The following is a 14,028-nucleotide window of genomic DNA, read 5'->3' on the forward strand; positions in this document are numbered from 1 at the left end:
ACCACACCCAGCTAAGTTTTGTATTTTTAGTAGAGATGGGGTTTCACCATGTTGGCCAGGCTGGTCTTGAACTCCTGACCTTGTGATCTGCACACCTCGGCCTCCCAAAGTGCTGGGATTACAGGCATGAGCCACTGTGCCTGGCCTGATTAGAACTTTTAATCCTAGCCCCCAAAACAGTTCTATACAACATTTCTCATTCTTTTTCATTAGATATGGTAGTTGACATTTGTTCTGCTTCTCAATTATTTTCATTGAAAACATACTTCTTAGTTTATAGATACTGTCATATTTTCTTAAATAATATTTGTATTTTAAAAAGTTAATTTAGACCTTTAGAACATTCTTTCTCTGTGCCAGGCATGGTGGCTCACACCTGTAATCCCAGCACTTTGGGAGGCTGAAGCCGGAGGATTGCTTGAGGCCAGGAGTTCAAGACCAGCTTGGCCAACATGGCAAAACCCCATCTCTCCTAAAAATACAAAGATTAGCCATATGTGGTGGTGCATGCCTATAGTCCTAACTACCCATGAGGCTGAGATGGGAGAACTGCTTGAACCTGGGAGGCAGAGGTTGCAGTGAGCCGAGATTGTGCCACTGCACTCCAGCAGCCTGGGCGACAGAGCAAGACTGTCTTAAAAAAATAAAAAAAGTAAAAAATCTTTCTCTTAATAGTCCCCAGTCCTCACAGAAGCATCCCAGCTTTCTGAAAGAGAGTCACATTGTAAAACCTGCTAGTACTTACTTGAGATTGCATCTGTTACTTGGAGTAAAATCCACTTTTCTCCGTCAACTTCCAAGTGTAAAGGCCTCCCTGGCAAGGAGCAAGTCCTCTGAAGAGCTCCTAGTGGAAAACGCACAGCAGCTCCTCCAGGCTGTCTTCAAGACCATGAGGGCTGCAGAAGCTGCGAGTCTCCGGGTAAGTGCTGACTCAGAGAGTGGGGGCTGGCCTGGGGTACACATGCGCACCACAACTCAGCGTCACAGGCCCACAGACACGTGGCAAGCTGGAGACATACACAGCATACCCTACCTTCCTCTTAGTGGCTATATTCAACTTCATTCCTTCCCCACACCTGTCACCTGATTCCTGTGTGTTTCAGTTTGGCTAATTTCTCTCAACCTACCTTCAGTTTCACTGATCATTTCTTCACCTGTATCTAGTCTTCTGATGAGCCTGTGAAAAGCATTCTTTATAGCTGTTACCATGTTTTTTCTTATATGTAGTATTTGTTTTTAATAGTTTTTTTCTCTTTATTAAAATTATCCATTTTTTTGTCCTTTTTGGCCACTTTTCCCACTCATATTATTTTAATTTTCCTATCTAATAATTTCAACAGGTTCTGGGATATAGGGTTGTCTCTAGCCGTCCTTGGGATGATTAGGGCAGGTGACTAGCAGCCCTGAATGTCAGAGTTTGATGAAGGAGGTGGTTGGGGGTGTGGGCTCTGGATTGGTTAGTTCGCATATGGAAGGTATGCTTGCAGGTGAATCATTTTGCCCTAGACAAAACCCTACACATAGATGCGGACTTTTCTTATGTTGTAGCTCCATGGGTTCTATACACTCACACTCACACTAGCCTATTCTTGGCTGTTAGCAGTTTGTTAAAGTTTTGGATTAAATCTTCTTATCAGATTATGTGCCAGCCCATCTTCCTCCTGTGCTGTGTTCCATGTAAGCCGGTGCTTATCTCTGTCTCTCCTTGGAGGTCGCTGTCTTTTCTAACTAACTAGTTAGTTGCCCTTCAACCTTAGCTCTCTAATGGGTTCAAGAAAAGTTATATTTTTGTAGATTATCTGACCTTTTCCTCCTTGTTAGGATGAGAACAATACTCTTGCCAGCTTTCCGTATCGTAAGTGGAAGCTGGAAATAGAAAGTATTTGAGTGCCTACCAGAACACCTTGCTTGGGGCCTCTGTGTGTGCTGTCCCGCATGTGCGAGACCCACCCCTGCCCCTGCACTTCCACCGCCCCTGCCTGGCTCCTTGTTATCCTTTAGATCTGAACTGAAATTCCACCTCCTCAGAAGGGATGACACACCTTCACTATAGCTAAACGAAATCACACTCACTTTCCTCTGTCTTAGTATGTTGTATGATTCTTTTGTAGCACTCGTCACAGTTTGCAAATATACATTTGTTTTCATTCCTTGCATTTATTTATTTGTCTGGCTCTTTTCTTAGAATGTAAACTCCATGAAGCCACAGACCTGACTAGTGGTCTAGTGTGTTGAGGTGTTGAAAATAGAATGAGAGTTTTCATTTCAAGTTTAAAGAAACTTTGTACCAGTTCAGTTCATAGCACATAGATGAAACATGCTCAGTGAAAACATTTTTAAAATGTGCAGATTTCAACTACAAGTTCCAGAGTTCCTTGAATATAAAGAAAGCTGAGAGAAAAGCTCAGGCCTGGCCCCTGTGGACCAGCGTCTCTCCCTCCCCACGAGCTCTGGTCACAGCCCATGGCTTTCTGCTGATCCCGCAGTGCCAACCACAGCACTGGGGCAGGACTACTGCCTTTCCCCCATCTCTGGACTGTTTGGATGCAAGAGAACCTGAGAGCCGGGCTGAGCATCCGTGGCATACACCTGTGTCCTGGCTCTGCTTGGGCCACCGGCCTAAAGACCCATGAATATTTTGCATGAAGCAAACCGAATAAAGTAATATCCAAAGGGAGGAAGAACTTGGAGTGGAGGGAAAATTTCTAAAAACCAGCTACATTCTCAGAACTTTCCACTGGGATCAATATAAAGCCCTTTGGTGCATTTTGCTCCTTCTTTCAGAATGGGTAGGCTCCAATTCAGGGCAGCTCTGCAGATGTGATTCCCTGATCCCTGTACAATTAGGGCTGGAACATCAGAAAGCTGGTCCCTACCCCGCTCAGAGGAATCCCATCAGGAAGACTCCAATCAGCTGAAACTGGGCAAGTGCACAGCGTCCCCCAGTGCTGAATTATCTTTCTCTCCTCCAGGGTTTGAGAGAACCTTCCCCAGATCCGGAGGAACTGGAAGTTGCTGCCTTCTGCCTGCAGTGGAGGAGGAAGCTGCTAAAGCACAGACTTCAAGAAACCTCAAACACGGCCTGTGATGAGCTGGGCTTGTGGAAAACAAGCACTAAACCACCCCCAACACTCGCTACCCTGGTTCAGGAAGCAGTATAAAAGCGAAGAGATAGCTCCCAGTCAAGCTCCCTGTTGACCTGTACTCTGACCTGACACTCTGGCAGCCTGTGGGAAGCGCCTTTTTTTTTTTTTTTTGAGACGGAGTCTCGCTCTGTCGCCCAGGCTGGAGTGCAGGGGCGCGATCTCGGCTCACTGCAAGCTCCTACTCCCGGGTTCACACCAGTAGCTGGGACTGTTTCCATGTGTTCTCATTGTTCAGTTCCCACTTATGAGTGAGAACATGCGGTGTTTGGTTTTCTGTTCGTGTGTTAGTTTGCTGAGAATGACAGTTTCCAGCTTCATCCATGTCCCTGCAAAGGACGTGAACTCATTCCTTTTTATGGCTGCGATAAACCCCGTGGTGTATATGTGCCACCATGCCCGGCTAATTTTTTGTATTTTTAGTAGAGACGGGGTTTCACCATGATGGTCTCGATCTCCTGACCTTGTGATCCACCCGCCTCGGCCTCCCAAAGTGCTGGGATTACAGGTGTGAGCCACCGCGCCCAGCCTGGGAAGTGCCTTTTAAGTTGAATCAGACTGCAGGGTTACAGGGTGATGAGGTGGTTTTGGGTGGGTGCAGTATGGCCAGGGTCCAGCCTTGCACAAGGCTGCCCTGACAACATTACTTGTTAGGGAACATCCCTGGGACCCTGGTGAGGCTGATTTCCTCGTGGGAAGGACACACGTTTCTTGGCTTGGAAAGAACAGCACATGTAAACTGTGGAAGGAGAGGGAAAACATCCAAGTACCGTCAGCTTAAGCCCTTATTAAGGTGTTATGATGGGAGACCATTCCCAGAATGCTTTTTTTCTGCAGGGAGCCAGGGGCTAAAAGATGTATAAGTTAGATAGAGGCGGTAAGTCAGAGCTCCCCTTGCTCAGATTCCGAACTGATGGGAACCAGGTGTGCTAGTCAGGGGACAGGATGCAAGGACTGCGCATCGGGGCCGCTGAGCTCAGGTGCTATCTTGTAAATCTGGGTTTAGCATTTGGGATGGAGAGGAGCAGTTGGGAGCTAAGGCCTTCGCCGAGGCAGTAGGAGTTTTTCAGTTCTTCGGTGCCTTTCACAAAACCTATTTGGGTGAAGGAGAGCAAGGAGACTGGTGACCTTCACCTCAGAGGCTGAAGCTCACGGCCAGGAGCAGAGGAGACCTGAGTCCCCGCCAAGGGTCAGGGAAGGAGGGTGGGGATGCAGACTGCGATGGGGGTTACCCTGGAGGCAGGGGCAAGGGTCTTGCTTGTCTGGGGGTCACTGTAAGCCTCCTAGATTCCAGCGCAGCCCTTTGCAGGGAGGGGCCAACTAGATACTGCATGAGATTGAATTGCCCTGAATGGGGTGGGGTGGTGGTTTGGATTTATAGTAAATAAAGACAAGGATTTTTCCTTTTTTTTTTTTAAAAAAAAAAAAAACAAACAGGGCACACTTAGGTGAGTTTTGACACACATGCCCCTGTGAAACTATCATCACAGTCAAGATGATGAACATACACATTGTCTGCCAGAATGTCCTCAAGCCACTTTGTAATCACCCACCTCCTACCCAGTCCCTATGATGAATGATCTGGTTCTTCACATGTCTGTCTTAGCATAATTTTTTTTCAAAGTTCATCCATATTGTAGCATGTATTAGTACCTCATTCCTTTCTATTGCCAGATACTGCCATTGTTTGGATATACCACTTTGTATTTATCCATTCATGAGTTGATGGACATTTGGGTTGTTTCCACTGTTTGGCTATTTGGAGTAAGACTGCTGTGAGCATTCATTTAAGTGGTCAAATTTATTGACATAATATTGCTCATAATATTTCTGTCCAGGTGCTGTGGCTCATGCCTGTAATCCCAGCACTTTGAGAGGCCGAGGTGGGTGGATCACCTGAAGTCAGGAGTTCGAGATCAGCCTGGCCAACATGGTGAAACCCCATCTCCATTAAAAATACAAAAAAAAATTAGCTGGTCATGGTGGTCCGCACCTGTGGTCCCAGCTGCTAGGGAGGCTGAAGCAGAACTGCTTAAACCCGGGAGACAGAGGTTGCAGTGAGCCGAGATCGTGCCACTGCACTCCAGCCTCCTGGGTGACAGAGCAAGACTTCGTCTCAAAAAAAAAAAAACCAAAAAACAAAAAACTGTATTTTTTTTTTAAATTATACTTTAAGTTCTGGGATACATGTATAGGACATGCAGGTTTGTTACATACGTATACATGTGCCACGGTGGTTTGCTGCACCCATCAACCCATCCTCTAGATTTTAAGCCCTGCCTGCATTAGGTATTTGTCCTAATGCTATCCTTCCTCTTGCCCCCAACCCCTGACAGGCCCCCGTGTGTGATGTTCACCTCCCTGTTTCCATGTGTTCTCATTGTTCAGCTCCCACTTATGAGTGAGAACATGCGGTGTTTGGTTTTCTGTTCCTGTGTTAGTTTGCTGAGAATGACGGTTTCCAGCTTCATCCATGTCCCTGCAAAGGACGTGAACTCATTCCTTTTTATGGCTGTGTAGTATTCCATGGTGTATATGTGCCATATTTTCTTTATCTAGTCTATCATTGATGGGCATTTGGGTTGGTTCCAAGTCCTTGCTATTGTGAACAGTGCTACAAAAGAAGACATTTGTGCAGCCAAAACAATATGAAAGAAAGCTCATCATCACTGGTCATTAGAGAAATGCAAATCAAAACCACAATGAGATGCCATCTCACACCACTTAGAATGGCGATCATTAAAAAGTCAGGAACCAACAGATGCTGGAGCAGATGTGGAGAAATAGGAATGCTTGTACACTGTTGGTGGGAGTGTCAATTAGTTCAACCATTGTGGAAGACAATGTGGTGATTCCTCAAGGATCTAGAACCAGAAATACCATTTGACCCAGCAATCCCTGCTGAGACCAGCTCGGTCTTGGAGACCCTAACCGAGCGGCACTAGAGGAATTAAAGACACACACACAGAAATATAGAGTGTGGAGTGGGAAACCAGGGGTCTCACGGCCTTCAGAGATGAGAACCTTGAACAGAGATTTACCCACATATTTATTGACAGCAGGCCAGTCAAAACATTGTGTTCAGAATTGGTGAGCTCTTGGTCTTGCTGACTTCAAGAATGAAGCCGCGGACCCGGTGAGTGTTACAGTTCATAAAAGTGGCGCGTCCAGAGTTTTTCGTTCCTCCCGTCTGGAGTTGTTCGTCCCTCCTGGTGGGTTCGTGGTCTCGCTGCCTTCAGGACTGAAGCTGCAGACCTTCACGGTGAGTGTTACAGCTCATAAAGGCAGCACGGACCCAAAGACTGAGCAGCAGCAAGATTTATTGCAAAGAGCTAAGGAACAAGGCTCCCACAGAGTGGAAGGGGACCCAAGCAGGTTTCCGCTGCTGGCTCAGGTGGCCTGCTTTTGTTCCCTTATCTGGCCCCACCCATATCCTGCTGATTGGTCCATTTTACAGAGAGCTGATTGGTCCGTTTTACAGAGAGCTGATTGGTCCGTTTTACATAGAGCTGATTGGTCCATTTTACAGAGAGCTGATTGGTCCGTTTTACAGAGAGCTGATTGGTCCATTTTGACAGAGTGCTGATTGGTGCATTTACAAACCTTTAGCTAGATAGAAAAGTTCTGGAAGTCCCCACCTGTCCCAGAAGCCCAGGGGGCTTCACCTCTTACTGGTACTTGCCACAGGACTTTGCGGCACCTAGCCTGGGCACTCCGGCAGCCCAGAGGGAGCTCATCCCAGACAATCAAGAGGAAAAGAGGGGAAGTAAGAAAGAGACAGAGACCCACAATTGTGGCCAACGACCCTGCAAAGAGGGAACAGCAGTCCACGCATGGGACTCAGCCTCCAATCAAGCCCAGCAGGCACCGGCCAGCCGTGCCAACTGTGGGGCCTGCCACGGCCATACCCACCCGGAACCCGCACTGGCCCTTGAGTGCCACACACAGCCCCAGCTCCTGCCCACGCCGCTCCCTCTGCACCTCCCTGCGAGCAGAGGGAGCCAGCTCTGGCCTCAGCCAGACCCAGAGAGGGGCCCCCACAGCGCAGCAGTGGGCTGAAGGGCTCCTCTAGCGTGGCCAGAGTGGAGGCTGAGGCTGAGGTCAAGGAGGCACTGAGAGTGAGCGAGGGCTGCTAGCACACTGTCACCTCTCAATCCCCCCTGTAAACAGGACACCCCAACTGCTGTTGGGAATTTGGCCAATGACTGCTCTAGCTACTTCCTGCTGGATAGGGGCGAAGAAGGGGCCCTATGGTTGTAGAGTCCTCCAGAGGGGAATTCTTTAGGCCAGTGGAAGGGCCAGCAGGTCGGTCCAGGGGTCCTCGGTAGAAGTTGTTAGTTGAACTCATTTGGGGTTCCATTTGTTAGATCCTCTGTAGTTTGATGTAGCTTGATGGCCTTCATTCTAGAGGAAACAACTTTGACAAGCAGGTTAAAAATACAGGATCCAAAGGCAAGTAACAGCAAGATGGTCACCATGGGACCTAGAAAGGGGAGAAGCCATGTTGCCCAACTCCAGAGGTTGGTATAAGAGATCGAAAGACGTTGTCTGATTTCAGAAGCCTTTTCCTGTAAACGCCGGGTGGCATCTCGTACTATCCCTGACTGGTTAGTGTAAAAACACTCTTCTCCTAAGAAGGTGCAGAGTCCTCCTTTCTCGGCAGTGAGGGGGTCCAGGCTTCAGCGGTTTTGGAGTCACTGCTGCCAAAGGGTCTATTTGGCAGTGTAGTTACTATCCTTACTGGATAGATTTTGTTATTTCTTGCAAACTGTCTGAGAAATCCTTTGAGAGTGTGTGGTAGTAGGATAATGAAGTAGATAAACTGGCTATTCTGGCTCCCGTAGCAGAAGCCATTCCTAACCCTATAAATGGGGGTATTAGTTGTATGGCTCTGTGCTGATGGACTTGAGCTTTGAGGGATACTGATAGGGTCTGCTTTCCTGGGGCAATGTTAATGTTGGGACTTAGAAAGACTAAGGTGCAGGTGCTTGTCCAGTTAGTGAGGAGGCAAATATAGGTCGAAGATCCACGTAAGTAGAATATGCCTTGGCTGGGTAGACAGAAATTTACCCTGGCTTTTAAAGGAATAAGGTACACTGTTTTTTCTTTACTACTTCCATCTCTCTTTCTTCTCTTTGACTTCTTCTTTGTTTCTCTCTTCCTCTCTCTCTCTGACTTTCTGCCTCTATCTCTTCCTCTGTCTGTCTTTCTCTCTCTCTATTTCTCTCTGTCTCTCTCTTTGTCTCTCTGTTTCTTCTTCTCTCTGTCTTTCTCTGACTTTCTGTCTCTTTCTCTCTTTCTTTCTGCTGGTCTTTCCCTGCCTCTGCCAGCCGCTTATGCTGCTGTTCTCCTCTCTCCTTCCCCTTTTGATGGCTTCGGCAGTGTAAGACTGCCACCTCTTTGGGTATTTGCACCGCATGCAATAAATCCATGGTTTCCTTGTGGTATTTACTGGGGGTTCCCCCAGAGGTTAGAAACTCCCTTTCTTTCCATATTGCAGCATGGGCATGTAGGATTAGATAAGCATACTTGCTATCTGTATTCACATTTATTCTTTTTCCCTTTCCCAGTTCTAAGGCTCAGGTAAGTGCCACTAGTTCTGCTAACTGGGCACTCGTCCCTGGGGGGAGAGGCTTACTTTCAAGTACATCACTAACTGTGGCACATCCTGTCCTTCGTATCCCATTCTCCACAAATGAACTTCCATCGGTATACAGGTTAAGGTCAGGATTCGCTAAGGGGACTTCTAAGAGATCCTCTCGGGCGGCATAAGTCTGGACTATAATTTGTTGGCAGTCATGCTCGATTGGCTCCCCATCCTCTGGGAGAAAAGTGTCAGGGTTAAGGGCCACACAGGTACATATTTGAAGCACCGGTCCCTCAAGTAGTAGCACCTGGTATCTAAGTAGGTGGTTGTCTGATAGTGTAAACTTCCTTTGGCACCTAGTATGCCCATGAGTAGTCCAGACAGTGAGAACATTTCCTTGTATTATTCTGATAGCCTCAAACACTAAGACGGCCACCGCCGCAACTACCCGTAAACAGTGAGGCCAGCCTTTTGCTACTACATCAATTTCCTTACTTAAGTATGCCACTGGTTGTGGGGTTGTCCCACGAGGCTGAGCGAGGACTCCAAAAGCTATCCCTGCTCTCTCTCTGATGTATAAAGAGAAATTTTGTCCTGTGGGAAGGCTTACAACTGGAGCTTGTGCTAGGGCCTGCTTTAAGGTTTTGAAGGTTGTTTATGCCCCTGGTTCCCATTCTACTAGATGAGTATTTGCCCTCTGGGTTTCCTTGATTAGAGTATAGAGGGGCCTGGCTATCTCGCTGTAGCCGGGGATACATAGCCGGGAAAAGCCGGTGATTCCAAGGAACCCTCACAACTGTTTTAATGTCTTAGGGTGAGGATAAGCTGGTATAGGCTGTATTCGTTCCTTGCTGAGGAGGGCCCTGATCCCTCTGGCTAAGATTAGGTCTAGATATTTGACCTCCTGAAGGCAAAGCTGGGCCTTCGACCTAGACACCTTGTACCCTTGATTAGCTAGAAAGTTCAAGAGATCTAGAGTAGCCTGCTGGCATGAGGCTTCCGAACTGGTAGCCAAAAGTAAATCATCCACATACTGAAGGACCAGAGTGCCTGGACTTGAGAAATGGCCTAGATCTTGGGCCAGTGCCTGGCCAAAGAGTGAGGGCTATCCCTAAACCCTTGGGGCTAGAACGTCCACGTTAAGTTGGGACTTGTGGTCTGTGGGATCCTCCAGATTTACAGAACCGTGAGCCCTGTTTTCTCTATTTCAGTATATTTTCTGGATGTAAACTCTGAATTGGAAGCTGGGCCATGTGATAACATCCGTAGGCCCTAGGTACTCTAATTTCCAAAACCCCATTCTGTCATACAGCAGATGACATCCATGTGCATCTATATTCAGCCTGCGCATCCATGTTCTACATTGTTTGTACACTCATATATATAATCTTAATGATATATAAGCATTATGAAAATAACTTTGCGTTTGAAATCATACATCCACCTTTACAATTTTCTTTTTCTTCTTCTTCTTCTTTTTTTTTTTTTTTTTTGAGACAGAGCCTCCTTGTTGCCCAGGCTGGAGTGTAATATTGTGATCTCGGCTCATTAGAACCTCTGCCTCCTGGGTTTAAGCAATTGTCCTGCCTCAACCTCCCAAGTAGCTGGGATTACAGGTGCCTGCCACCATGCCTGGTTAATTTTTCTTTTGTTTTTTGTTTTGTTTTGTTTGAGATGGAGTCTTTCTCTGTCACCCAGGCCGGAGTGCAGTGGCGCGATCTCACCTTACTGCAACCTCCGCCTCCCAGGTTCAAGCAATTTTCCTGTCTCAGCCTCCCAAGTAGCTGGGACTACAACCGCACACCACCATGCCAGGCTAATTTTTGTATTTTTAGTGGAGACGGGGTTTCACCATATTGGTCAGGCTAGTCTCGAGCTCCTGACCTCAGGTGATCCATCCACCTTGGCCTCCCAAAATGTTGGGATTGCAGGCATGAGCCACCATGCCCAGCCGAATTTTTTTGTATTTTTAGTAGAGGTGGTGTTTTGCCATGTTAACCAGGCTGGTCTCGAACTCCCGTCCTCAAGTGATCTGTCCACCTCGACCTCCTGACTTGCTGGATTACAGGTGCTTTACAATTTTCTTATAACATTTTGAAACCAAAGTCCTTTTTGAAGTCTCAAACATTTTTGTAGATTTTTGAAAAAGCTAGAGGGCTGGGTGCGGTGGCTAATGCCTGCAATCCCAGCACTTTGGGAGGCCGACGCAAGAGGATTGCTTGAGCCCAGGAGTTTGAGGCCAGCCTGGGCAACATAGTGAGACCCATCTCTTAAAAAAAAATGCTAGGGGACCTGGGAATGTGGACACACCTCATGGATAGAGGCCCCTGATTTGAAATCTTGGTCTGTCATGTCATAGCTAGCATTGGCTGAACTCCTGCTGAGGAGCAGATGTTGTGTGAGGTACTGGGGAGAGGGAGGCAAATACAAAGAGAGCTCACAGTGCAACAGAGGAGACATAGACAGCCAGTTGAGATGGAATCGGATCAGTACCATGGGAGCACACAGAGAACACTGAGTCCTCCCATGCAGATCCAGTTGTGTGATAGACCAAGTGGAGAAGCCACCAGAAAAGGGTCTTGACTGCCAAGCCAATGAGTTTAGACTTCCTGTAGAGATGAGGAAGTCGTGGAGGGTTTTTAAGCCAAGGAGTGGCGGGATGCTAGCTGCATTACCGGTTGCTGCGTAGAGGACTTCAAATGGTGGTCTCTCCCCGTGTTCCTTGTGCCTTTGAGGTGATTCAGCAGTGGCATCCAGCACCCCCACCCCAACTTCAGCCAGAATGTCTCTGCTGTTATCCATGTTGTACACTGGGGTTTCACAGAAATGCTTCATTTGGAAAACGTAGAATGTGAACTCCTTGAGGACAGTCTTTTTGTTCACTAAGGAACCAAGTATTGGCCCTGAGTAAGTGCTCAATAAATATTTGATGAGTTAGTATGAATATGTGATGCAGGGAATTGATTTGAGTGTTGGCATAGTTTGGATTATTATTCAACAATTACTTACCCTGCTACCAGTTCCACTGTGGCAGAGCACACTTTCTTGAACTAGATGTTAGTCTTGGCTGTGTAATTTGCTGTGGCAATGGAATGTCAGTGGATGTGATGTGAGCAGAGACTTGAAATATGCTCGTATAGTTGGATTTACCCCTTTATGTTCCTGTGTTTCGCATTAAGAATATGCCTTCAGGCTGGGCGCGGTGGCTCACGCCTGTAATCCCAGCGCTTTGGGAAGCCAAGGCAGGTGGATCACTGGAGGCCAGGAATTCAAGACCAGCCTGGCGAAACCCCATCTCTACCAAAAATAGAAAAATTAGCTGGGCGTGGTGGCACAGGCCTGTCATCCCAGCGACATGGGAGGCTGAGGCAGGAGAATGGCGTGAACCCGGGAGGCGGAGCTTGCAGCGAGCCGAGATCGTGCCACTGCACTGCAGCCTGGGAGACAGCAAGACTCCGTCTCAAAAAAAAAAAAAAAAAAAAAGAAAAAGAAAAAAAGAAAAAATATGCCTTCATGAGCTGCTGACTAAAGAGAATAGGATGTGGACCTTAGCTGCAGCTTGACAAATGGGTACACCTGTGTAACCACCCACACTCACTCTATACAGTGTTTTCCAAGTCCTCAGAAGTTCCTTGGGCACCTTAAAAGGAAAATTTCCCCATCCCTTGCCCCAAGCAAGCTTTAATTTGCTTTCAGTAACTACAGATTAGTTTTGACTGCTCTAAAATGTTACATAAAAGGAATCACATGGTAACTTTTGCATCCGAATTCTTTCATCCACATTTTTGATATACCGCGTGTTGCTGTGTCAGTAGTTTGTTACGTGTTACGGTTGAGGAGCATTTCATTTGTGGATATCTGAAGATAATGTGCTATTGGCCATTTATATATCTTTTTTCCCTTTGGCTTGCTTCTTGTTTTTGTTTGTTTGTTTGTTTGTTTGCTTGTTTTTGTGTTTTTGTTTTTGTTTGGAGACGGAGTCTTGCTGTGTCACCCAGACTGGCGTGCAGTGGCACGATCCCGGCTCACTGCAACCTCTGCCTCCTGGGTTCCAAGTGATTCTCGTGCCTCAGTCTCCTGAGTAGTTGGGATTACAGGCACCCACCACCATCTATTTGCATGTTATAGATATTTGGATTCTTTGCAGGTTTTTGCTATTTTGAATATAGTCTGAATGTACGAGGTATTGTGTGAACAGATTTATTATTTCTCTTGAGTAAATAGAGCATTTTTTTTTTTTTTTTTTTTTTGAGATGGAGTCTCGCTCTGTCACCCAGGCTGGAGTGCAGTGGCTGGATCTCAGCTCACTGCAAGCTCTGCCTCCCGGGTTTACGCCATTCTCCTGGCTCAGCCTCCCGAGTAGCTGGGACTACAGGCGCCCGCCACCACGCCCGACTAGTTTTTTGTATTTTTCAGTAGAGACGGGGTTTCACCGGGTTACGAGATCAGGAGATCGAGACCATCCTAGCATTCTTTTCTTCTCTGTGAGGGAGATACTCCAAGACTCCAGTGGATGCCTGAAACTATGTTTTCCCTATACATGCATACCTATGATAAAGTCTAATTTATAAGTTAGACACAGTGAGAGTAATAAACAACAACTCATAATAAAATAGAGCAATTATAACAATATACTGTAATACAAGTACAATAATAGTGACTTGAACACAAGCCTGGGGATTCTGCAACAGTCAGTCTGATTGCCAAGATGGCTACTGAGTAATGGGCAAGTAGTGTATACAGCGTGGAGACGCTACCCAAAGGGATGGTTCATGTCCCCAGTGGGACAGAGCAGGATGGCGTGAGATTTTTATCATGCTACTCAGAGCAGTGTGCAATTTAAAACTTACAAATTGTTTATTCCTGAGATTTTCTATTGAGTATTTTTATTTATTTTGAGGCGGAGTTTCGTTCTTATTGCCCAGGCTGGGGTGCAATGGCATGGTCTTGGCTCACTGCAACCTCCGCCTCCTGGGTTCAAGTGATTCTCTTGCCTCAGCCTCCCAAGTAGCTGGGATTGCAGGCACCTGCCACCATGCCTAGCTAATTTTTTTGTATTTTTAGTAGAGACAGGGTTTCACCATGTTGGCCAGGCTGGTCTCCAACTCCTGACCTCAGGTGATCCTCCTACCTCAGCCTCCCAAAGCGCTGGGGATTAAAGGCATGAGCCACCACGCCCAGTCTCTGTTGAGTATTTTTGGACTACAGTTGACCATGGGTAACCGAAACCAATGAAAGCAAAACTGTAGGTAAGAGGGAACTACTATGCAAGGAAGTAGAATTGTTGAATAAAATGCT

This window comes from Mandrillus leucophaeus, unplaced genomic scaffold (assembly GCF_000951045.1).
Source record: "Mandrillus leucophaeus isolate KB7577 unplaced genomic scaffold, Mleu.le_1.0 Scaffold214, whole genome shotgun sequence".
In the NCBI taxonomy this organism is placed as follows: Eukaryota; Metazoa; Chordata; class Mammalia; order Primates; family Cercopithecidae; genus Mandrillus; species Mandrillus leucophaeus.